This window comes from Argopecten irradians, unplaced genomic scaffold, assembly GCF_041381155.1.
Source record: "Argopecten irradians isolate NY unplaced genomic scaffold, Ai_NY scaffold_0331, whole genome shotgun sequence".
NCBI classification, from domain to species: Eukaryota; Metazoa; Mollusca; class Bivalvia; order Pectinida; family Pectinidae; genus Argopecten; species Argopecten irradians.
Window position 1 is genome coordinate 1 of NW_027187798.1, and position 24251 is coordinate 24251.

Below are 24251 nucleotides of genomic sequence, written 5' to 3' on the forward strand. Positions count from 1 at the left end.
AATGAAATATCGTTTGGAAGCGCAAAAAAAAAAAACTTCTGTGAAAAAACAATGAAATGTATGTGAAAACACATGAATGTATGTCGGAAACAATGAAATGTCTGTGGAAACAATGAAATTGTCCGTGGGAAAACGACACTTGAGTGCAAATACATCATGAATCCATCTTTAAGATAAGTTCATGAAAAACATATACTTAGTGTAGCGTCAAACTCATTCGATGTTTTAACTTTCATTATACACAGGGTTGTGTCATGATAGTGGTTATCACTATGTCTATATTAGTTTTCTTCTGTTTTAATTCAGTGTAAAAGCCTATTTATCAAGCCCAAAACTGCGTTTCTACCCGAACATTTTAACGTTAAAACTTATGTGCTATTCATAAAAATTATTTATTTCTTTATATGTACAGAAAATGCTGACACCTTTGCTAAAAGTACACATTGAAGAAACTGAGGCAATTTCTAGTTACCAGGATAGAGGCCGAGAAAAGCTGTAGTTCAAAGTCTGAAGGATTACAACATGGTGATGATATCAGGAGTCACTGGGGAAGGGAAGACAACTCTAGGCAGAGAAGTATGTAGGAAGCTTAGAGACGGTATCCTAGACGACGAGATCAAAGCTAAGACACCTGTCATTGTAACAAACTCCTCAGGATTGGGGAGACGTGGTTAACGACAAAGACGATATCGCCGTGTTTGTGGACGGACATGTTTGGGAAGACCAACTTTCAGTTGGGACTTCTGAATGATGGCAACCTTTCTTTGAGAGAATATTAGCAAGTTTACGATTGAAAAATGTGTGTATGGTAGCGACGTCTCGTACACATATACTTAAGGATGCCAGGCGGGAATCAGGGGTACTGAAAGAAAATGGTAAATGATCACTTTCTTTCTGAAAAGAAAAACCGTCGACTTGACTGATGACATTGAGACTGAACGATGACGCCAAACGATTAAGCATTTATGAAAAATATTTTAACCGTTAGTCACAGAAATACTGGAATGGACATTTTCTGTTCTATTCTAGGAAGTCTGTCAGTGGCCAATTTTCCATCAAAACATTTTATAGGATTTGCTCAAATTTGTAAGCTATTTTTCACTAATGATACATTTTTCAAGAAGGGAGAGTTGTTTTTCATGCATCCTGACAGAGCACTGACAGAAGAGATAGAGAAGACGAGACTGACTGAACCCCACAAGTACTTTGCACTGGTTTATTGCTTCTTAAAAGACCACAGTATAGACATCAAATCGCTCAATCGCTTTAAAATGCCACCAGACGACTACAACACCCTCAAGCAGTACGCAGAAGTTTGCGGTGTTGCCCACACAGACAAACATACTGACTGTACTTAAACACGCTCTAGACGCCTAGACGGTACATATTTGACGAGAAGGAACACCGTGTTCACTTTCAGCCATCAATCCATAGCTGACAGTGTCAGTTTGTTGTTTGGAAAAGAAAATCCAGATATGATTTTAGAAAAATGTAGCGACCGGGTTATACTGGAACTGCTTGAAGTCTCTGAAGATTGTCAGGATGACATGTGTACCCTGTATGTACCTCCAGAATGTTACAAACTTTTGGCTATGAGGATCCATAAAATGATCACAAAAAGTGATATATTCGGAAAAATAACCTTAGAATCATTTCCCAGGTTCCGTAACCAAAAACTTGCAGACTGTCTGTTTGAGTTTATCACCACAGAAGGCGATACAAAAGCTTTCTTACGGGCTCATAGGCGTCGTGGTTTTATATTTTTTCGTACAAACACTCTGCTTGAAAGTTGCGCAAGCAATGTTTTCTTTTTGAGAGCGTTTTTCAGATACAATATGGACGAGTTTATTGTCAAAGAAGAAGGTTTTATAACTTATGTGAGAGCATTGCAGAGGGCTTTGTTACGGGCACTTGAACGTGTGAGCTTGCAATCCATGTCAGTTCTTCTCAAGAAAGGAGCTTTTCTCACTGAAAAATGTCTCGAGTTTGCCATTAGCTCAAACAATGAAAAACTAGTTAAGTTTGTCTTGTCTAAAAATATATGGACAGATGCTGAGGTAAAGAAACACATCAGTGAAAAGACTCCGGATCACATTCGTGAGGTCATTAAAGGGAGCAGGAGTGAGTGTAAAGTGAAGGTGATAAAGGATCAGTATATCGAACAGAAAACTTACATCAACACTAAAGCTTTAGACCTCACTAGTCTGAGCCCAGCTGATATGACGAGAGCCGCTGACGAAATGGATTTTGATGTGCTACATGCTATATTTCAGTCACCCGAATTAGCCGTGCACCGCTATCGCCTGTTAACGATTATTCTAGATTCAAAACACAAAATGCTGACTGACGTCATTACAATAAAAAAGATTTTTGGACTTATTGACGGAAAGGTTGTCCAACATGCGCTGCATAGTTGTAATTTGGATATGTTCCGCTTCCTTCTTTTCTCATCAAATGTTGATAAACCACAGTTGGACGCCATACTTTCCCAAGCTATCCATCTCAACAAAACTGGCCACGTGGAAGTTTTGATCAGAACTGGTTGTGAACCTTCGCATGGTGACTTTGTCCGCATGGCGGGATTAAATATTTTTGAGGTTGAAAACATCGTTGAAGTCATTATGAAAAAACAGCAAATTGGACAGCTTCATGTCTTAACGACGCTCTGGCTGCTGCCGTAAACTCTGGAGTACCCGCCGCCATAGAGAAACTTTTTGAAGGCGGAGCACGATTCAACGAATCAGCTTTGATGAGCGTGTCGAAACGATGTGGAGATCCAGTTGGAAAGAGTTACAAAATTCGACTGAACGATAACGAAGAATTACGTCTTCTGTGGCATGAAATTCTTACATATGGAGGAGAGAACTTGCATATGTCTTTACCTGACATATTTATTCCTAAAGAATTGATATTTGACGTGTCGGTTCCGGAAACTGTCGAATACGTTTTCTGCAACCATGATTGGTCACAGGAGCAAATTAATGATGCTATCTCTTCTACATTCGAGTGACACGGCTGTAGACTCGGGATCCTTAGGAACTGTCAGGTTATCTCGAAGAATAAGTAGGCGGAAACAATTCAGAAGCTTGATGCCTGTGTACTGACCCGCAATCTGGCGGGTCATACGAAAGAACACCAAATGAAGTGGAAGACGGCTATTGAGCGTTAATGTTAAGATATCTAGAGAATGAGTACCCAGGTGGGGTGGGTTTGATCCAACTAAGCCGATAGAGCCTTACATCTGGCTACTTTCTAGAGTGTCTTCTTTGCAGACCAGACGTAGTCCAAATATCCTGACCGATAATCGGGAAATAGGGCAAATAATTCAACGATTCGAAGTCGTGAATAGAAAGTTCTTCTCCTTCACGGGGAACGTTTGCGAAACTTCAATCTCTATCAGTAAGGCTAAAGAAATGATTCAAGGTTCTCTACAATCCATTAAAAGACTCCGCAAACTTGTCACCAGGAGGTTGGCTTGTACAAGAAGCTATATATGTTGGTATGCGAAAATGGTAAAAGCAACACGGGTTGTCTCTACTTCGCGTACTTCTTCTTCTCATGGGAGAAAAGAGATACAGTTCCCTATATCTGATATATGTTTGACAAACCTAAGAAAGATACAAAGTACTTGAAAGGAAAAGCTTACTATTAGGTGTTATTCGAAAGCAGATGATAGACATGATGAATTGGCCATCCAATCGGTGTGGAACGAGGAAATATCGAACGTGGGCAATATAAGATAGTAGTTTGAACATGGATGTAAGAAAGACTGAATAGTCCACATCCCACCATGACAATTATATTATATTTCACATAGGAAAACAATGCAAGTGAATAGACTCAATGGTAATGACTCGATCGTAGCAGATCTAAACGTATGGTCCGAAACTAGTAGTCTCTCGCTCTAAATTAATTAGAATCGAGATACATGGTCCACGATTGAGATCTACTGATGATAGTAGCGTTATGAGCATAAGTCTCCCTGAAGACTGGGATAAAATTTCAACCTGTACTGTAGTTCTCAAACATGTACTATTGACTACACACAAACAAAGGCTACATTTTGTGAATTCAAATAGTACTTCGAAGCATAAAGCCAATAAAAAACACAAAGGCCTCAGCTGAGTGATGACCTCTTACCCACAGATTTTGCAAGAGTGTATGTGCTGGAAAACACCGTCACTAAAAGAGACAAATAAATACTGCGCTGACAAATGGTGTACAACAGAAAAATGGGACTCGATTCAAGCTGATGAAAATGTTTTTCGAAAAAGGAGCAGAGTTCACAGACAAAGGTCTGGAGAGCGCGATTCACAAAAATTGGAAATCATCAGATCGCCATCCAGCTGTGGAGATAGTCCTGAACGCTCGACAATGGGATACAGCCGAGAAGAATGCAGCATTATTTAACGCTGTGACGTTAGGGGACATCAAAGTGATCAAGAGCCTGATGAGGTGTGGAGGGGTGGTGTCGAGGGATTGTTTTTGATGGAAGTCCTTGAGAGGAAGTGTAAACCGTCACATCGCCTCTCTCTCGTCAGGCTGCTGGTTACCGGGTCTTTGTCACAGGATTTGCTTATTGATGCCAGGGAAAAAGCAAGGCTACTGTCAGAATCGAAAGTCGAGTTGTACATCCAGCAATTCATTTTAGATTAGCTATCAGGGAAAAGGCTAGGTTGCTATTAGAATCGAAAGTAGAATTGTACATCTAGCAATTCATTTTAGATTAGCTATCAGGGAAAAGGCTAGGTTGCTATTAGAATCGAAAGTAGAATTGTACATCAAGCAATTCATAGTGTAGATTAGCTATCATGGAAAAGGCTAGGTTGCTATTAGAATCGAAAGTCGAATTGTACATCCAGCAATTCATAGTGTAGATTAGCTATCAGGGAAAAGGCTAGGTTACTATCAGATATATGTCACTGGTACATTGTAGCCTTACTGTTGGAGACGATGGACGTTTGAACCTACAACATTTTGTGATAAGATATGAATATGGATTATACAACCATCAAAACATAGGCAACCGGCAACGATTACAGAATAAAATGTCAAAGCTGATTTCTGCTTTATGTTACTGACATATGACCTTTAAACCTATGACCGGATATCGGCTAACAATCAAATGTGCCACCGTTATATCGAAAACAATATCTTTATGTTTGATAAAGAATGTTAAGTTTCTCGGGATACCTGGTTATATTTACAGGGACATTTATCAAACGAGCTTCCAAACAAATGGTACATACACATGGTATACTGACATTTAGCATGTCTTACACGAACCTCCATACAAATGATTTACTGATATTTAGCATATCTCACACGAGCCTCCATACAAATAATTTGATGACAGTTTGTTTTATTATTAGCCGACATTTTGTGTTGATTTTTAATGGTTTATATACATGTATATAAATATATATATACAAAATAAAGTATGTAAAAGTAACTGTAAAACACGTTATTTTCAAAAGCGATGACTATATATGATATTAATTAATTAAAACAACATTTGCTTGATAAATGAGACTTATTAACATATGTTAATGGTTCTTGTTTTACTATTGGCCCATTATTGTCTGATTTTTGGACTGAATAATGCCCTATATTTGCTGATTATATATTCCATAACAATGATTTCGATGTTACTTTGAATTTATATTGGCCTTTTATTTCGGATTATTAATATAATAGCTTTATATCGTTTTTTAATCTCATTACCATTATTGTCTGTTTACGTCCGATGATCAGTTATTTTATTTGCGAATGAATTAACCTACCTCTCATTCGATTAAAATTCATAAAAAAACTAGAATGAAAAAAACTACTTATATACAGAAATCAATAGGTTTATAGTAGGCCTTCAACCAACGGGTGTTAGAACGATAGGCCTTGGGCCAATGGGTGTCAGAGCAGCTCCGTATGTAAACGATAGGCCTTGGGCCAATTGGTGTAAGAGCTCCGTATGTAAGAGATAGGCCTTGGACTAATGGGTGTCAGAGCTCCGTATCTAAGCGATAGGCCTGGGGCCAATGGGTGTCAGAGCTCCGTATCTAAGCAATAGGCCTTGAGTAAACGGGCGTCAGAACTTCGTATCTAAGCAATAGGCCTTGAGTCGATGAGGTCAGAAACTCCGTATCTAAGCGACATGCTTTGGGCTTACGGGCGTCAGAACTTCGTATCTAAGCGATAGGCCTTGAGTCGATCGGTGTCAAAACTCCGTATCTAAGCGATAGGCATTGAGTCGATGGGCGTCAGAATTCCGTACTTAGCGATAGGCCTTTAGTCGATGGGCGTCCACAACGCCATATATAAGCGATAGGCCTTTAGTCGATGGGCGTCAGAACGCCATATATAGGCGATAGGCCTTGAGTAGATGGGCGTCAGAACTCCGTACTAAGGGATAGGCCTTGAGTCGATGGGCGTCAGAACTCCGTACGTACTAAGCGATAGGCCTTGAGTCGGTGGGCGTTAGACCTCCGTAATAAGCGAAAGGCGTTGGACCGATGGGCCGGATTAGAGAGCCTCACTTTAGCTACATATGATAAAAATCATTGAATTTCGTATTTAATAGCTACTCACGTGAGGTCGTTTATTTCTTATATCCATGGTCGTATTATTGATGTGTTTTTAAACCTAATACAAACTGAGTATATCACTAACTATCTGCGTAGATCGATATAAAATTAACAAAGTTTTAACTTTCATCAGCTCTAGATCGATATCAATAAGTAATTGAGAGTTAACTTTCATCGACTCTAGGTTGATATAAATATGTAATGGAGTTTTATATTTTATCGACTTTAGGTCGACATAAATATGTAATGGAGATTTAACTTTCATCGACTCTAGGTCGATATAAATATGTAATGGAGATTTAACTTTCATCAGCTCTAGATCGATATCAATAAATAATGGAGTTTTAACTTTCATCGGCTCTAGGTCGATATAAATATGTAATAGAGTTTTTACTTTCATCGACACTAGGTCGATATAAATATGTAATGGAGTTTTAACTTTTATCGGCTCTAGGTCGATGTAAATATGTAATGGAGTTTTATATATTTTATCGACTTTAGGTCGACATAAATATGTAATGGAGATTTAACTTTCATCGACTCTAGGTCGATATAAATATGTAATGGAGATTTAACTTTCATCAGCTCTAGATCGATATCAATAAATAATGGAGTTTTAACTTTCATCGGCTCTAGGTCGATATAAATATGTAATAGAGTTTTTACTTTCATCGACACTAGGTCGTATATAAATATGTAATCGAGTTTTAACTTTCATCGGCTCTAGGTCGACATATATATGTAATGGAGTTTTAACTTTTATCGACTCTAGGTCGATATAAATATGTAATGGAGTTTTAACTTTTATTGACTCTAGGTCGATATAAATATGTAATGGAGTTTTAACTTTCATCGACACTAGGTCGATATAAATATGTAATGGAGTTTTAACTTTCATCAACACTAGATCGATATAAATATGTAATGGAGTTTTTAACTTTCATCGACACTTGGTCGATATAAATATGTAATGGAGTTTTAACTTTTATCGACACTCTATGTCGACATAAATATGTAATGGAGTTTTAAATTTTATCGGCTCTAGGTCGATATAAATATGTAATGGAGTTTTAACTTTCATCGACACTAGGTCGATATAAATATTTAATGGAGTTTTAACTTTTATCGACTCTAGGTCGATATAAATATGTAATGGAGTTTTAACTTTTATCGACTCTAGGTCGATATAAATATGTAATGGAGATTTAACTTTCATCAGCTCTAGATCGATATCAATAAATAATGGAGTTTTAACTTTAATCGACTCTAGGTCGATATAAATTATGTAATAGAGTTTTTACTTTCATCGACACTAGGTCGATATAAATATGTAATGGAGTTTTAACTTTTATCGACTCTAGGTCGATATAAATATGTAATGGAGTTTTAACTTTTATCGGCTCTAGGTCGATATAAATATGTAATGGAGTTTTATATTTTATCGACTCTAGGTCGACATAAATATGTAATGGAGATTTAACTTTCATCGACACTAGGTCGATATAAATATGTAATGGAGTTTTAACTTTCAAATAGAGTATAAAATTAATTATAAGTATTGATGTCACTATTTTTTAATTTTATCGGGTTATGAAAAAAAATGTTTGCAAAGTTTTTTTGTGAGAATCCGCTTTTTTACGCGGATTCACACAGTTTTGCAAACCATTTTTTTTATACCCCGATAAGATTAAAAAAATAGTGACATCAATGCTTAAATGATCTTTTCGTGTTATCTATAACCATGTATAATATGTTATCTGTTCATTTGTCAGCTTGTAATACTGTATGATGTATATAACAATTGTCATGATATTTGTAAATTACTTTCCCTTGCAGATATATGTTACGCTACTTTTATCATTATGTAATATATGCACTTACAGAAAGGTGATGAGAGGTCAAATTAAGATTAAAAAAAATCTTGTAGTAGCAAACTGTACCGGTTAAACAGTCATGTGGTTAATATTGTAACAGTTATATGTTTGTTAATGTTTAGATTTAACATATACAGACTAATATGTATGAGATTGCTATTTCATGATTCTATACGAATATCTACACCCATTTGGTCTGTAATGTTTATACATAAATAAAACTGGGGAATTCTAAACGTGAGTGACCTTGAATTTTATACATTACTGTAAAATTTACGTGTTGTCGTTTTTCATGTGGTCACACATTAGTCAGTTTCATTCATGTCAAGTTTTTAAAATCTTGCTACAATTTAAAAAAGACCCCACACATTTTAAGGTTTGCTACATGCTACATCTATCATTTGAAAGATCTATGATTTTTGTTCTTGTGGTTGTTGGATATCATGACACGATCTTCCGGTTAAGGTATACCCGATGTTAATAAAACAACACATCAACTTTGTAGTTTTAATAACATTGTAACAGACGAAGAAAAAACAACAGTACTTAATCAGTTCTTTAGCAGTGTTTTTACAATAGAGGACAACAACAACATACCGGAGTTCGAAGCAAGAACCAACAAAGAACTCGGTAACCTGGAGATAACAATAAACCAGGTCGAAAAGAAACTTTGAGAATTAAATATCGCCAAATCCCCTGGGCCTGACAAGCTTCGTCCTGTGATACTTAATGAGCTACGATCCGTAATCATTGAACCACTGGAAATTGTATTTAATGTGTCTCTCAGAGAAAGCGTATTACCAAATGCATGGAAAGAAGCAAACGTAACGCCAATCTTCAAATAAAGGAAACAAACAGAAAGCCCAAAATTATAGACCCGTGAGTTTAACCAGTGTTGTCGTAAACACTTTGGAATCAATTTGCCGAACTTATATTAGGAACTTTTTGGAAAATAATAAACTTCTATGTGAGGAATAGTTTGGTTTTCGATAAAAAAACTACATTATTGCAACTACTTGAAGTTTTAGATGACATCACAAGGGAACTAGATGAAGGCAACAATGTGGACATTTTTCATTTCAACAAATTTTATTGACAAAGATGTTACAAGTCAAATGGATTAAATAACAGGCAAAGCATATATAAATTCTCTCCAATGGTGGCAAAAGTAATAGTTTAAACTTACATCAATTATGGATATTATAATTAAGTTTTGAAATGAAATTTTACAACAGATAAAGGGATAAAACTATTTTGCATACTCCATTCACACAACACACATAATATAACTACAGCTATTATTTTAATACAAGAACATGTTATATTACTAATTAGACCAAATGTTACTCAGATATTGACAGACAATGACCAACAGTCCCTGTATATATATAGTTACACTTGTCATTGCTCTCAATACTGTTAAATTTCCTGAAAATAATTGAAAATATACACATGTTTATACTTTTAATAAGATATGTGTATGCTGTATATTGAATAAAACAAAGTAACAGTATTAAAACAACCATGCTCAACAAAATACTCCAAGTATATCTTTTCAGAGGATAATTAGAGTAGAATATATACAATTTTTCAAATGTTTATTAAATTTAAAGTAGAATATATCAATGTATTCAAAATGTTATATAGTAAATAATATATATATATATTTTAAGGAGAATCTTTAAATTTCATAAGCTTATTTCAAAAAACTTATGTCATGGCTAATTTAAATCGTATAGAGATTAAAACGACTAGATTTACCTATATATAGGTGAACATCATGAAGTAATTGTCTGTTTATAGTTTTTATCACAGTCAGGACAGCCTTGTAGAAGAATATTGATATCAACATGGTTATGATTCGCATAACTACTAATGGAGGTAAACAGGGAAAGTCTATGTTGGTCATATTAAAGGGCATTCGAGAATATAGTGGGATATAGTTTCATTTTCAAAAGAACAAGCACAAGATGTATCATCAGATAAATGGTCAGTATATAGGTGGGAATTAAGATTACTACACAAATTTCTAAGTTGACAAAGAATAATATTAGCTCTTCTATCACCTTCTGTTTTAAAAATTTGGGTTGATTCAATTACAACTGGGACATCTTTATTAAGTTGGTGTTTAAAGGCTGAGAGAGAAGGAGAGTTAAAGAGATTGTTATCATAGTGTTTATAGTGCGACACATTAGTGGGATGAAACTATCAAAATAATTATTAGTTCTGCATATTGGTGGATTAAATATTCTTGTTTGTCTGAGAGCATAACCATTATTGTTTTGATTGTTAATGTTATTGAAAGGATTTAGGATATCTTGTAAGTATTGTGGTGATAGGCCATGCATTATTTTGTACATCATTATTAGTTTGTGTTTGTGTCTTCTTACTGATAGTGTTTCCCATCCAAGTTCTGTATAAAGTTTATTGTGAGATGTTCCAGACCTAAGTCCTGTAATAATTCTGGCTGCTTCTAATTGGACAGATTCTAAAAGGTCTTTTGATTGTTGCGTGCAATTATCCCATATTATATCTGCGTATTCTAAGATTGGCCTAATAAATGCTGTGTAAATTTTAATTATGATGACGATTTACTTTATTTTTAATGTAACGAAGAATGTTTAATCTACCGTATGCTTTTTCATATATGTTAAGGATATGTTGTTTCCATGATGCATCGTCCTTTAGTGTAAGCCCTAGTGTGTTTGTGTTCAGATGTGTCAGTAATTTGATTGTTTTGGAAGTTTATTGGGGGGCTGTTTTTGTTATGTTTTCTGGAAAATAGTACTGATTTGGTTTTGTTAGGGTTAAATTTGATGTCCCATGTTTTTGCCCATTCACTAATGTTAGAGAGGTCAGTTGTTAGTGCTTGAGCTGCTTGTGCTGGGTTTTCATCTATAATTACGTACAAGGAGGTGTCATCTGCAAAAAGTTTGATATTAGTTGAAAGACTATCAGTGATATCATTGATGTAGAGGAGGAAAAGAAGAGGCCCGAGTACTGATCACTGGGGTACCCCAGCATTTACAACCTTGAACTGTGAATAGTAGCCTTCTGTGGTCACTCTTTGTAATCTATCAGACAGGTAATTGTCGAACCATAGAAGTAAATTTCCATTTATTCCATACATCTGGAGTTTATGTAAAAGACCTTTATGCCATATATAATACTCTGTCAAAAGCTTTACTTATATCACAAAAAATAAATCGAAGTTCCTTTCCCTGGTCCATATTGCTAACAATTTCATTATAAATAAACAATAGTTGATTAACAGTGGAATCACCTGGTATGAAGCCAGACTGATGCTTAGATAATATAGAGTTGTCCATTAGATAGTTGTAGAGATATTTAAATACTATTTTTTCCATTATTTTACTGAAACAAGAGGTTATCGAGATAGGTCTATAATTTTGAACATCATTAGATGACCCATTCCCTTTATATATAGCATTTACATTTGATTGTTTCCAACTAATTGGAATTATTCCTGAATCCAGAGTTTTATTAAATAGAAGACTGAGAGGGAGAATAAGTGAGTTACACAAATGTTTTACTATTTTAGGAACGATACCGTCTGGTCCAGGGGGTTTATTTACATTAAGATTACTAATTTGGTCAGATACATCTTGTTGAGTGATTTGAATATTAGTAAGTGAGTAAGGTATATAGGGCTGTGCTAACTGAGGTAATTCAAGGTTTGGTGAAGATGTAGAAATATTACTATAAAATGATTATTCAGGATTTCTGCTTTTATCAATAGGATGATTGATGGTTTGATTATCAGATTCAAGAGGTGGAATAGAAGAGGATTTATTAGTGAAGTTAGTGATAGATTTTGCTATCTTCCACCATTTGTCTGGAGGGACTGAGTTTTCATTTAGACAATTTTCAAGCTTTTTGATGTAGTTTTTAGGTCATCTGACCCGAAGGGTCAGGATGACCTATAGTCATCATGTTTCGTCCGTCGTCGTCGTCCGCCGTCCGCCGTCCGCCGTGCGCCGTGCGCCGTCCGCCGTCCGCCGTGCGTTAACTTTTCACATTTTGAACTTCTTCTCAAGTTCTACCAGTGGGATTTGGCCTGAAACTTGCATGAAATGATCCTGACATGGTCCCGACAAAGTGTTGTTATTTTTCGGGTCGATCCGGAATGCAAGATGGCCGCCACAGCCGCCATCTTGAAAACACATTTTGAAACTTCTTCTCAAGTTCTACCAGTGGGATTTGGCTGAAACTTGCATGAAATGATCCTGACACGGTCCCGACAAAGTGTTGTTATTTTTCGGGTTGATCCGAAATCCAACATGGCCGCCACAGCCGCCATCTTGAAAACACATTTTGAACTTCTTCTCAAGTTCTACCAGTGGGATTTGGCTGAAACTTGCATGAAATGATCCTGACATGGTCCCGACAAAGTGTTGTTATTTTTCGGGTCGATCCGAAATCCAAGATGGCCAACACAGCCGCCATCTTGAAAACACATTTTGAACTTCTTCTCAAGTTCTACCAGTGGGATTTGGCTGAAACTTGCATGAAATGATCCTGACATGGTCCCGACAAAGTGTTGTTATTTTTCGGGTCGATCCAAAATCCAAGATGGCCGCCACAGCCGCCATCTTGAAAACACATTTTGAACTTCTTCTCAAGTTCTACCAGTGGGATTTGGCTGAAACTTGCATGAAATGATCCTGACACGGTCCCGACAAAGTGTTGTTATTTTTCGGGTTGATCCGAAATCCAACATGGCCGCCACAGCCGCCATCTTGAAAACACATTTTGAACTTCTTCTCAAGTTCTACCAGTGGGATTTGGCTGAAACTTGCATGAAATGATCCTGACATGGTCCCGACAAAGTGTTGTTATTTTTCGGGTCGATCCGAAATCCAAGATGGCCGCCACAGCCGCCATCTTGAAAACACATTTTGAACTTCTTCTCAAGTTCTACCAGTGGGATTTGGCTGAAACTTGCATGAAATGATCCTGACATGGTCCCGACAAAGTGTTGTTATTTTTCGGGTCGATCCGAAATCCAAGATGGCCGCCACAGCCGCCATCTTGAAAACACATTTTGAACTTCTTCTCAAGTTCTACCAGTGGGATTTGGCTTAAACTTGCATGAAATGATCCTGACACGGTTCCGACAAAGTGTTGTTATTTTTTGGGTCGATCTGAAATCCAAGATGGCCGCCACAGCCGCTATCTTGAAAACACATTTTGAACTTCTTCTCAAGTTCTACCGGTGGGATTTGGCTGAAACTTGCATGAAATGATCCTGACACGGTCCCAACAAAGTGTTGTTATTTTTCGGGTCAATCCGAAATCCAAGATGGCCGCCAGAGCCGTCATCTTGAAAACACATTTTGAACTTCTTCTCAAGTTCTACCAGTGGGATTTGGCTGAAACTTGCATGAAATGATCCTGACACGGTCCCGACAAAGTGTTGTTATTTTTCGGGTCGATCTGAAATCCAACATGGCCGCCACAACCGCCATCTTGAAAACACATTTTGAACTTCTTCTCAAGTTCTACCAGTGGGATTTGGCTGAAACTTGCATGAAATGATCCTGACATGGTCCCGACAAAGTGTTGTTATTTTTCGGGTCGATCCGAAATCCCAGATGGCCGCCACAGCCGCCATCTTGAAAACACATTTTGAACTTCTTCTCAAGTTCTACCGGTGCGATTTGGCTGAAACTTGCATGAAATGATCCTGACACGGTTCCGACAAAGTGTTGTTATTTTTTGGGTCGATCTGAAATCCAAGATGGCCGCCACAGCCGCTATCTTGAAAACACATTTTGAACTTCTTCTCAAGTTCTACCTTTGGGATTTGGCTGAAACTTGCATGAAATGATCCTGACATGGTCCCGACAAAGTGTTGTTATTTTTCGGGTCAATCCGAAATCCAAGATGGCCGCCACAGCCGCCATCTTGAAAACACATTTTGAACTTCTTCTCAAGTTCTACCTTTGGAATTTGGCTGAAACTTGCATGAAATGATCCTGACACGGTTCCGACAAAGTGTTGTTATTTTTTGGGTCGATCTGAAATCCAAGATGGCCGCCACAGCCGCTATCTTGAAAACACATTTTGAACTTCTTCTCAAGTTCTACCGGTGGGATTTGGCTGAAACTTGCATGAAATGATCCTGACACGGTCCCAACAAAGTGTTGTTATTTTTCGGGTCAATCCGAAATCCAAGATGGCCGCCAGAGCCGTCATCTTGAAAACACATTTTGAACTTCTTCTCAAGTTCTACCAGTGGGATTTGGCTGAAACTTGCATGAAATGATCCTGACACGGTCCCGACAAAGTGTTGTTATTTTTCGGGTCGATCTGAAATCCAACATGGCCGCCACAACCGCCATCTTGAAAACACATTTTGAACTTCTTCTCAAGTTCTACCAGTGGGATTTGGCTGAAACTTGCATGAAATGATCCTGACATGGTCCCGACAAAGTGTTGTTATTTTTCGGGTCGATCCGAAATCCAAGATGGCCGCCACAGCCGCCATCTTGAAAACACATTTTGAACTTCTTCTCAAGTTCTACCAGTGGGATTTGGCTTAAACTTGCATGAAATGATCCTGACACGGTTCCGACAAAGTGTTGTTATTTTTTGGGTCGATCTGAAATCCAAGATGGCCGCCACAGCCGCTATCTTGAAAACACATTTTGAACTTCTTCTCAAGTTCTACCTTTGGGATTTGGCTGAAACTTGCATGAAATGATCCTGACATGGTCCCGACAAAGTGTTGTTATTTTTCGGGTCAATCCGAAATCCAAGATGGCCGCCACAGCCGCCATCTTGAAAACACATTTTGAACTTCTTCTCAAGTTCTACCTTTGGGATTTGGCTGAAACTTGCATGAAATGATCCTGACATGGTCCCTGACAAAGTGTTGTTATTATTCGGGTCAATCCGAAATCCAAGATGGCCGCCACAGCCGCCATCTTGAAAACACATTTTGAACTTCTTCTCAAGTTCTACCAGTGGGATTTGGCTGAAACTTGCATGAAATGATCCTGACACGGTCCCGGCAAAGTGTTGTTATTTTTCGGGTCGATCTGAAATCCAACATGGCCACCACAACCGCCATCTTGAAAACACATTTTGAACTGCTTCTCAAGTTCAACTAGTGGGATTTGGCTGAAACTTGCATGAAATGATCCTTACATGGTCCCGACAAAGTGTTGTTATTTTTCGGGTCGATCTGAAATCCAAGATGGCCGCCACAGCCGCCATCTTGAAAACACATTTTGAACTTCTTCTCAAGTTCTACCTTTGGGATTTGGCTGAAACTTGCATGAAATGATCCTGACATGGTCCCGACAAAGTGTTGTTATTTTTCGGGTCAATCCGAAATCCAAGATGGCCGCCACAGCCGCCATCTTGAAAACACATTTTGAACTTCTTCTCAAGTTCTACCTTTGGGATTTGGCTGAAACTTGCATGAAATTATCCTGACACGGTCCCGAAAAAGTGTTGTTATTTTTCGGGTCGATCTGAAATCCAAGATGGCCGCCACAACCGCCATCTTGAAAACACATTTTGAACTTCTTCTCAAGTTCTACCTGTGGGATTTGGCTGAAACTTACATGAAATGATCCTGACATGGTCCCGACAAAGTATTGTTACATCTCTGGTTGATCCCAAATCGAAGATGACTACCATGACACTATATCTAAGTAATTTCCTATATGTTAAGGCCCTTGGGCCTCTTGTTTGAAATAAAATTTGTTGTAAGAAATTGAAAATTATCCTGACATGATCCTGACAAAGTGACACTATATATATAATTAATTTTACTATTGTCAAGGTAGTCAGATGACCGTTAAGGCCCTTTGGGCCTCTTGTTTTTTTAGCCACACGGATCAAGTCGATTGTTTCATTCCTAAGATAACGAAATCGTTCCCAGTAGTGGGGGGTATTAATTATTTTAGCTTTTCTATGTATTCTATTGCGTTGTCTCATTTTTAATCTGATGGTATTATTCATCCAGGGCTTATCATTTGGGCGCACAGTAATGATTTTGGTCGGAATGAAACTGTTGACTTGTTCGGTGATTGAGTCTATAATAAATGAGTTAAATGTGTGTCTGGGTCTTGAAGTGTTGATAAGTTCAACCAGTCAATATTAAGGAGAGCATTATTCATACTTTCAAAATCAGCTTCGTCATATTTTAATATAGTTTTTTTATAAGTCATCTGTTTAAAAACAGTAAGAGAAATTTGAGCATGAACTGATGAATGGTCACTACAGAATGGTGGTGATACAAAAGTATTAGTTATTAGGTTGGGGTTGTTTGTAAGGATAATATCAATGGAAGTGGCACTATCAGGTGTTATTCTTGTAGGTTCATTGATAAGGCTAGCAAGGTTATGTTTAATAAGGAGTCTTGATAAATGATCATTTAGTGGTAAATTTAGCATATCAACATTAATATCACCTGTAAGTATAACATCTAGTGAAGTATCAGTAGCTCTAGTTAATGTATCGTCAAGTTTATCCCAGTAATCAATATTACTATCAGGTCTATATACACAGCCAAGGAGAAATTTATGATTATTTATTAGAACCTCTAACCAGAGTAACTCAACATCATCTCTTTCCAAATCCCTTCTTCTCTTCAACACGACAGTATTTTTATAATAAACAATAACCCCACCCCCCGGCCCAGTTGTTCTATCCTTTCTGTAAGGAGCGACATTAAATGGTTGCATTTGAATGTCATTATCAGATATCATAGGATTTAAGTGAGATTCAGTTATACATACAATGTCATTATCTTCTAGCTCTACTTCGATCAGAGAGGTTTTATTTCTAAGTGACCGTGCATTTAAGTGAACAAGATTTAGATTCTGTAATGGTCCAGGATTACTCTCTATGTCATTACAACAGGATAATATTATAGGAAGTGAAATCAGTAGATAAAAAATGTTAATAATATAAATATTTATCATTAAAAAATTAAAGTGATAATAAAAGCCATGACATATTTCCTTAACGATATCTTGGAGTTTAGAGAAATGCCAGCGATTGAAATAGATCGTAGTCCAGAAAATCTGGACATCAATAATATTTACGTTACCCATTATCGATGATGAAAGAGTGGATAGGACAGGACTGATCAATCACCCGGCTATTAGAAGATTCCTCTGGCAGGACATAGAAGCAACAGTTGAGCATGGATGTAGGATACCAATATGAAAGACAGGACAGTACAACTTTCACACACACACACACACACAAAATATAAACACATTATACAACAATAAACGGAAACGGAAGTGACTCATCAAGGTGCTTGAAACGCTTGAAATCATAGGATCTCGACGATGCTTCATATTGTTTGAATAAATATTATTGATTTGTTAAATTTTAGTTTAAATATTGTTAAAAAGTTACAGGTTTGCAAATATTGATGTGATTAAAGTATAAGACCCACATATAGTGGAATTGTAAGTGAAAAATATAGGGTTATACATGATAATGACGTGACGAACACTCCAAGCCCCTGTGATCCTAGTCTGGTCGCCTGTCTTTAGCTATATTAGGCGATACATACAAAATACAAACGTGAGCTACATATTTATCATAGAGGAACAATTTTGTTAACCAGAGAGCTGAACAAGTGACACTATTATAAATAAAAGCTAAGCCGGACAACAAAAACAGCTCGGCAGCGTTGTATTTGCGCACGCAAAAAGTGATTGTTATGATGAGCTAGTGCCCGTGTACATGTGTACTTGCCATTTATGTGAGAGGGAAAGTATGTTTAAAACGGATTATGTGTATAGAAATTACAGGATTTATAAAATTCGTTTCACGGTGAGTTACATCTGTACATATGTAATGTACCTTTCAAATATTGTTTAAAGGAAAATAGAAATAACTGCAGGTCACGCCCGCATTACAAATGTAGTATAGTTTGTAATCATAGCCCGGGGAAGAATGGCGAGCTTTTTTAAAAAAAAAATTAATTGAGTAAATCAATATAAATTCATAAAACTCGTTTTATGCTTCATGGAAGCGTTTTTTTTTTTTTTTTTTACCATTACACACGTATATAATGAAGTACCGGTTACAATACAATATTTGAGGTACATGTAGATAAATTGTATATATTAGTGAGATGACAAAAACACGGGGCATTTATCTAGATTCCATACAAAAATGGTACAATGCTATATGGTATACCATTACAGAGAAGATTTCGGATACATTTTTATGGTGATATGATAATGTATAAGTTAATATTAATATATCCTTATATTATTATACAATCATATACACTGTATGTATAATTATACAGTCTGTTTGTACATGTAAATATACACTTGTCTTGTAGATGTGACGTCATTTTACACCAATATACAATACGGAATATGTGTACCTTATATATTTACCTACATAAAATACGCCATACATGAAATGATGTATACTGCAAGTACGTTGTATAAAAACATTAAATGTTGAGATATTCTCAGCTGACACAACAAATAATTTATAGATTTAGTGATTAGTCAACTTATATACATTTGTATTTCTATTACTGAAATACAGTCTTTATGTACATGTACATGCATACTCAACATTTGCGAATTATATGAGACGCACTTTAGAAAAAAATGCACCACGTCTAACGGTGAATATATATTATATTATGCAGGTCAATAATTTGCATTGAACAATTGCTATCATGAGTAGTAAGGGAAATTTTTGGTTAGTTATTGGGTAGATAAATATATCGTGAGCTCATAAAACCCGTAGTATTTTTAGAAGAATTTCATTAAACATCAATAATTGCATCAGAAAGATAGGAGAGAGCTGTATATACATATATACACATATATATTCAATCATATATTGTATGGACCATTATATACATTACATTAGCAATACTGTATCTTCAAAGAATGACACAAAACAGACTTATATCCATACCAAGTATGTACAGATTTGAATAGATGCTGAGAATTATAACAAGTACAAAAAGAAATGCATATTACATATACTGGGTAAAAAGACAGTTATTTATCCTTTGAGAGAGAGTCAAACCGATTAGCTGAGGTGGTTGGAGCTGGGGTACCAGACCTAGGATGATGTTTAGGTTTACGCTGTCCCTGTTTGGAGGCTAATGTTCTAATATGGGATAGCTGATCATGATCTCGTCGCTGGTCCTGTTGAGGAGGGTCCGGGTAGGAATCTAACTCACTAAGATGGGTGACTTGGGCCTTAGCCCCACTAGAATTCCTGATGACTATCCTCCCGTCATTAGTCCATGTACCAGAAATCGCTCCTGTGGATTTAAGGTAGCGGGCCTTGGAAAATACCATCGCTCTCTGTTTAGTTAGTGCCTCGTTCACATATAACTTGTAAGGATGTTTGGACGAGGGAGAGGAAGTGTTACTTTTTTCAATGTCTTTATCAAAAAGTGAAAATCTTGCAGCATAGACAGAGGCACGTACACGGTACGAGATGAATCGGACAATGATGTCACGAGGGAATTTTTCAGATTTAGGCCCCACCCTATGGGAGCGGCTGATGTCGTTTTCTGTTACCATTACACCCAGAAATGAATTACACGCATCAATAATAAGAGTGTCAGTGTTTTCATGTTCTTCTTCAGGGATACCTCGAAACTTCAGACAGTTTCTCCGTGAATATTGTTCAAGATCGTCTTGTCTGTTCTGGAGATCTGTGAGCTGTTTCTGAATATCAGGAATGCCTAGTTTAGACATTAACGTGTCCTTGAAAAGGTCATTACCCAAAAGTTGCGAAACAACTTCACTAATAACATCAGGGTCTGTTAAAGAATTTATGGTGCTGATACTCTTCTTAATAGCTAAGATAAAGTTGGTTGTTTTAGTCCTTCTTTTTCTGCTCTGGCCAAATAGGTTTGGGGTTCCTCTGCGTCCGCCTGTTTCATTGTCATGAACTTAAAGTTCATGGCAGCAGACTTGAATCGTCTGTCGAAGGCTTGTTTGAAGGTAATCATGTTGGCTTTTTCTGATGGTGGTAAGCCGTTTAGCCAAACTAAGGCAGCACCTTCAAAATGGCAACCAAACGCTGCAATGGTGTCCCTGTCTGACAGCCTACACACAAATGCTGCCAGTTCTCCATTGACGGCCACCAGAGGTCAGGGTCAGCACCATTGAATTTTTGAAGTGTAATGTTTATTAATGGTGCAGCGACAACCGTTTGTTGGAGGGGTTGCACCGCAGGAGTTGGAACAGGAGGTACTGGGGGAGGTGGTGGTAGTCCTTGTGATGATGTTGACTGTGTTGTTGTTGCTGTCGTTGACATGGTGAAACTGCGTAAATTATACCTCGGAACTGTTGAGGGCTGAGACTTTGGACCTTTGTTGTAGTTGATTGGACGGTTGTTTTGCAGCCTCTTCATCAACGGAATTTTTGGATCGCTCCACCAAGTTTTTACAAAGTTTTTGTTGGTTTTTCTGTAAAATATAATGGAGACAGCTTTTCAAATAGATGTTTCTCTCTTTATTCGTCCAGTCCGAAAGTGAGTAAACAAAATCACAAAAGTTATAAAGATAATAATGACAATCTGTAGTTATACAGTAAAAGTTACAAACAACAATCTATAGCGTAAACCTATATTATTATAGGAGACCTGAGATTAAGATACAACCAGAGAATAATAATGTACATGGGGAAAATTAGTATATAGCTTGGCATGAGAAGTTTAGGATGAAGGCTGCTGAAGATTATGATTACAAGTTTGATAAGAAATTATTGAACACACTTTACAACTGATAATTAAAATGTAAAATAACGTATAAAGTCAGATTAACCAAACAAGTTATAATTACTTTATAATTTAGAAGTTTGAAATATAATTATATTACTTGATGTACAATACTGTTTAGAAACATTGTTTGTAAATATTCCTGATAGTCTATATTCAAAACATAAACAATAACTGGTCATCCTATACAGTGAAAATACAAAGATTGTATTTAAAAATAGAATAGAACAAATGTTCAGAAACAATATAATTATACCTGCTGTGCCACTGTGGCATGCTAGGATGAAGGGCTACCAAGTTTGTTCAAATGAATGACCTTGACCTTCAATCAAGGTCACAGGGGTCAAATAGGCTAAAATCTTTTAACGACTTCTTGTGAATAAATAAGAGGCTTAGAGAGACCAGATATTGAGCCAGTGGCATGCTGGGATGAAGGGCTACAAAGTTTGTTCAAATAAATGACATTCACTTTCATTCAAGGTCACGGGGGTCAAATAGGCTAAAATTTGTTAACAACTTATTGTGAATAACTAAGAGACCTGGTATTGGGCCTGTGGCATGCTGGGATGAAGGGCTACCAAGTCTGTTCAAATGAATAACCTTGATCTTCAATGGCCTGTGGCATGCTGGGATGAAGGGCTACCAAGTTTGTTCAAATGAATAACCTTGATCTTCAATGAAGGTCACAGGGGTCAAATAGGCTGAAATCTTAAAACGACTATGTTGTATTATACTAATATTCAGATGACCGTTAAGGCCCATGGGCCTCTTGTTTTTCCGAAAACGGTTTTTCAGAGGTATCTTGTTGATCAACAGATAGACAGGCCATAATGAAACGAATGAACTTTTATACAGGGGAATACCATCTATGAAGGGGGAAAGCGTTATGTTGGGTGTTCCATCCAAAAACCCTATTTCTTGCAGCTTCTTGTAGCCATGCCCAATTCTGATATCTGAGATTGATGTTTTTGCTTCTGATTCATGTCTCAACTCCAATACTGAGCTCCACATACCTTCACGCTCCAGAATTTCTTTCAACTGAATGGCAAGTTTACCAGAAAACAAAATAACTTGGTCAGGCTGCATTAGAACCATTGCATCTTGGTGTCTTACAATGTTCTATTTGTTGTTCTACATCGAAACAATTTTTTTTGCAAGATTCAGAGTATCGGTGATACTTCATTTCATATCTGCGCACATTATAAGTAAATAAACATGTAGACGAACTCGTTGTGTTAGTGATATTTGGGACTGAAGAAGGCCCTATAGTGGCTGAATATATATTATATTCCATATAAATGGTTTTGATTTATAACTTATAGTGTGTAAAGTACGAGGTACGTGTTTTGGGAGACTACGGTATGTTCGTGTTGTGTCTTCTTGTATAGTGGAGCTGTTGCCCATTTTATAGTGCTATATCACTGGAGCAGGCCGCCGAAGACACCAAGCAACACAACCCAACCGGTCACATTATACTGACAACGGGCGAACCCGTCGTCCCACTCCATGTATGCTGAGCGCAAAGCAGGAGCAGAAACTACCACTTTAATAGACTTTGGTGTGTCTCGGTCAGGGGACAGAACCCAAAGTGTTCCTTACAGGGGCGAACGCTCTCTTGGTGTTTTCTGTGGAATGTTTCAGTGATATAGCACTATAAAAAGGGCAACATACTGATTATTTTTCGTTAAAAATCCTTTTTCACACATAAAAAGCGTATGTTTAATAAAAATGCATAAATCAATAAAATATACCTCGGTTTCCTGTTTGGTGTTTCATAAACAGAGGGGGTTCGATCCATACTTGCTCTTTGACTATCTACAATTGGGGCTGCATCTCTAGATGTAGGCGAAGAAAAGTTAAAAATGGTGGGGACAGCATCTGGCTTCAGTCTTAAAAGACTTCGGGCCATATCCGATGCAGCTTACAATGCGGGGATCTTTGTGAAAAATTCTGGTGAGAAGTGTACCTGACACAGCCTAAATTCTGGTGAGAAGTGTACCTGACACAGCCTGCTGTGATCAGTCGGCACGAAGTCTTTCCTCTTTAATCGAATAAGTCCACTCTTTAGGTAGCCTTGGGAACTTCGGGAACGTAAACAAGCTGATCTTCTCTCTGTTTCCCGTTCTGTTCCTACAATTAAATGCACCGTTTGACATTTGGTGCCCTCAGCTGTCATCCCTCATTTGTGTTTGGCTCAGATGACTCGCAGCGGAGGGACTTCATCTCGTATCGAAATCATTCACCGACAAAACGACACGGAAAAGCGGGTTTTTTCTTCCAGACAAAATGTTAGCGGATATCGTTTATTATGATAAATTTGATATGGAAAATACATATATCATTATGTAAACTTACTATTTCTATGTTTACATACTAGGGAGTGGGACGACTGGTTCGTCCGTTATCAGTTAAATATGACCGGGTGGTGCTAGGTGTCTTCGGCGGCATGCTTCAGTGATAAAGCACTATAAAAAGGGCAATAGTTCCACTATACATGAAGACACAACACTAATATACCGCAGCCTCAAAAAACACGCACACACTGCATACATGGTAGGCCGTCCTTACATGACCCTGGCTGTTAATAGGACGTTTAAAAATCAAACAAACACACAATCTGCACCATGTTTGGAGAGTAGCAGCTTCAATTAAATATATATATATTTTATTTAAATGTATGTTTTTTTAAATTGCATTGTCAGCTTTAATCCAAGGCAGTTTAGGAGTTTGAAGTGTAATGAGTTTATTGCTGGTGCATTACAGATAACTAAAGGTAATAAAAAGTTAATTTATAGATTGGCAATAAGTAATGTTATTAAATACCAAATACCTGCTAAGACAACTTCTTTCCCAGAATACGTCGGAAAGTTATCTTCTATCATTTTATTAAGGCATTGATTCCATGAACAGAGATTTTTGAACTGAATTTGATAGTGTGTTTATTGTGAAGTTATAGTATTGATCAACATTGAAGAGAAATCGAATTTTGTCATAATTATTTCCACTGGCTAAAATTGATGAAGATAGA

At 37.1% G+C, this 24251-nt stretch overlaps 1 pseudogene; it reads left to right on the top strand.

The window, feature by feature from the left end:
* The first annotated feature begins 437 nt into the window (after positions 1 to 437).
* Positions 438 to 8176, top strand: LOC138312473 (uncharacterized; annotated as a pseudogene).
* Positions 8177 to 24251: the final 16075 nt, after the last annotated feature.